Below are 3,738 nucleotides of genomic sequence, written 5' to 3' on the forward strand. Positions count from 1 at the left end.
CAATAAAACATTTGGCCAATAGCCAGGATCCTTATAAACATTAATATTTTCAAAGATTACTTCAGATCCTTGTTCTGCTAATAAAACATGACCTTCCACTATACTTTTGGTATTCGATGAGTTCTCCTTCTCTTCTCCGCTATTGACCATTATACATTATAGCTGCAAAAGTGTAACGAGACTAGTTATAACAAAAAGCGTAAAGAAGCTTCAGTATATGATGTGGGGGATTACGTAATGATTAAGTTTGTTGATACTACTGCGGGGGTCAATAAAAAATTTATTCCAAAATTTAAAGGGCCTTATAGAGTTAAGAAAATATTGGATTGTGACAGATATGTGATTGAAGATGTTGAAGGTTTTCAAGTTACTCTCAACCTCCTTATAACGGGGTGGTCGCACCCGATAACATGAAACCATATATCTGTTAATTATTCCACAATAATTGAGAAGCTTACATTCTTAGATTCTAGTAAAGTTATTTTAATTATATTTTTTTAATAGATTTAGTTTTTTTTAATTTTGAGAAAGCCGGGACGGCTTTATTGTCAGTTTGGCCGATTTTTAGGCAAAATAACGATTTAAATTATGAAGTCCCAATGTTTTTCTTACAGTTGTTATGGCTATGTGTTTATCGGTATTCGCGGAAAATGCCAAGGCGTCAACATCCCGGCTGAGCTTTGAGAGAAAACCGTCTCGACCGTTTTAATTGGAAAGATTGAGTTAGTTGTTCTTTGTATTTCGCTATAGTTGGTAGTTGAAATAATTTTAAAACCGTCTAAATATATATATATATATATATATATATATAAAATAAATATATATATATATAAAACCGTCATAATATATATATATAAAACCGTCTAAATATATATATATATATATAAAATAAATATATATATATATATATTTAGACGGTTTTAAAATTATTTCAACTACCAACTATAGCGAAATAATACTGAAGGGGCTGATGGAGCAACTCATAAGCACCCAGAAAAACATAAAATGACCTTAGTAAAAAATCGATGGTTTTCGAGATATTGGCACTTTAGTGGAAGTCACCAAAATCCTACTCTTGGATCAGATTTTCGATTGTCACACCTTAAAAATAGATATTTTTTAGAATCTCTTTTTAGCTATGCAATACTGAATAGCCATTTTACTGATCCAAGACAAACATTAAACTAAACGGCCAAAAAATTTAATAACAAATCTATTCTAAAATAAAGTATTACTTATTTTTATTTTTTAAACTTTGAATTTGACCGCTCATACTGGACCAAAAAAATTGTACGGCAACCTAGATAATACCTTAAAAACTTTGCTCATTTAATCTACTTTTTAAAATTACCTAAATGTTTTTTTAACAGTTTACTATTATTGTGTTATAGTAAAAAATAACCCTAATTCACCTTATGATATCATTGTAAAAAAATTAAACAAATTTTTAAGTTATGCTTAAAATGTTTTTATTTAATTTAAAAAATCAAGAGCGAAGGTAATTCTTATCACCATAGCAATAAACAACAAAAATTTTTGGAATTTAGTTTGTTTACAGTGAAGTATTCCGTGAACTACTTTTTTGCTTGTATCCTAACGTTTCTGTTACCTTTTGCTTTGGATTTGATTTTGACTTCATTTTCCTGTGAATTGTGTTCTTTGAGCTGTTTGTTTTATTGGTTAATCATTTATTATGCTCTTGTCGTATACCGTCCAAGAATATGCAAACATGCATCTCATTTATGGTGAATGCAGAGGAAATGCTCTAGCAGCATCTAATCTTTATCAAGAAAGATATCCGAATTTGGCCCGATATCCTGACTATCGTGTATTTGTTAATGTTCACCGCTCATATTCCGAAGGCAAAAGGCCTCATGCTCCTGTTCGAGAGGGAAGACCTCGTATTGATTATGTTGATCAAGTTTTAGAAGAAATTGAAAATGATCCGACTACTTCGGCACGAGCAATCGAAAGAAGAACAGGGATACCGAAATCGGTAGTAAACGACATCACTAGGCGATTTCAATGTCACCCTTATTATGTACAAGTACAACGAGTGCAAAGCCTACTACCTCGAGACTACGAACCACGCCTACAATTTTGCCGCAGAATGTTGCAAAAAAATCAAGAGGATCCGAATTTTTTAAATAATATACTGTGGTTGGATGAGAGTACATTCAAAAAGGATGGCTTTATGAACATGCACAATTTGCACACTTATGCGTTGGAAAATCCCCACTCTATTCGAGAAAAAAGGTCACGGTACCGATTTAAAGTAAACTTGTGGACCGGTATCTTGAACGGACGTGTAATTGGCCCATTCGAATTACCAGAAAATTTGAACTGGCAGGCTTATTTCGATTTTTGTCGAAACAATCTACCAATTCTTTTAGAAGATGTTCCTTTGGCCAGTCGCCAAATAATGTGGTTCCAAAATGATGGTTGCCCGGCACATTATGCCCATGAAGTTCGTCGGTATTTAAACCAAACATACCCCAACAGATGGATCGGCTGACTTGGTCCAATTTTATGGCCTCCCAGGTCTCCAGACCTAAACCCCGTAGATTTTTTTTACTGGGGTTGCATAAAAGAAAATGTTTATGCAAGACCAATAAATAATATTGCTAAATTACGGCAGCGAATAAATGATGCAGCCCAAGATCCTAACGCTGCCAGGAATGCAAGATGGATCAATAGGTCATTTATTAAAAGATGCCACGCCTGCATTCGCGTTGGTGGTAGACAGTTCGAACATATTATTTGATTTTAAATTTTTTTGTAAGTTATATAAAAATATTTTTTGAACATAACTTACTTATAAGTTTGTTTTATTTTTTTCATAAGGTGGATTAGATTTATCTTTCACTCTATCACAATAACAGTAAAGCCTTTTTTAAAACATATTGAGTAATTTCAAAATTAAATTAAATGAGCAAAGCTTATGCTTTGCTCATGAGCAAAGCTTTTTAAGGTATTAGCCGGGTTGCCGTACAATTTTTCGGTCCAGTATGAGCGGTCAAATTCAAAGTTTAAAAAATTAAAATAAGTAATACTTTATTTTAGAATAGATTTCTTATTAAATTTTTTGGCCGTTTAGTTTAATGTTTGTCTTTGATCAGTAAAATGGCTATTCAGTGTTGCATAGCTAAAAAGAGATTCTAAAAAATATCTATGTTTAAGGCGTGACAATCGAAAATCTGATCCAAGAGTAGGATTTTGGTGACTTTCACTAAAGTGCCAATATCTCGAAAACCATCGATTTTTTACTAAGGTCATTTAATGTTTTTCTGGGTGCTTATTAGTTGCTCCATCAGCCTCTTCAGTATTATCGTTGACTTTTCGGACACCCTGTATATATATATATATATATATATATATATATATATATATATATATATATATATATATATATATATATATATATATATATATATATATATATATATATATATATATATATATATATATATACAGGGTGTCCGAAAAGTCAACGATAATACGATAATATATATATATATATATATCTCATTTAATTTTAAATAAACCATTCTGACCAAAATTTATTGTTTTAATTGTCTGAGAGATTTACCCAAAATGCCCTACACATGTTATGAATGTTATCCAGAAAGCAATACTAAAGATTTAAATCGCCTTCAGGTGGACGATAGATGTTTCCAAGAATTTTTTTCTCGTTTAATTTTAGCTCTATCCAAAAGAATCACCAAATAAACAACCAAA

The sequence above is a fragment of the Anthonomus grandis genome, chromosome 15 (assembly GCF_022605725.1).
Source record: "Anthonomus grandis grandis chromosome 15, icAntGran1.3, whole genome shotgun sequence".
Taxonomy (NCBI): domain Eukaryota; kingdom Metazoa; phylum Arthropoda; class Insecta; order Coleoptera; family Curculionidae; genus Anthonomus; species Anthonomus grandis.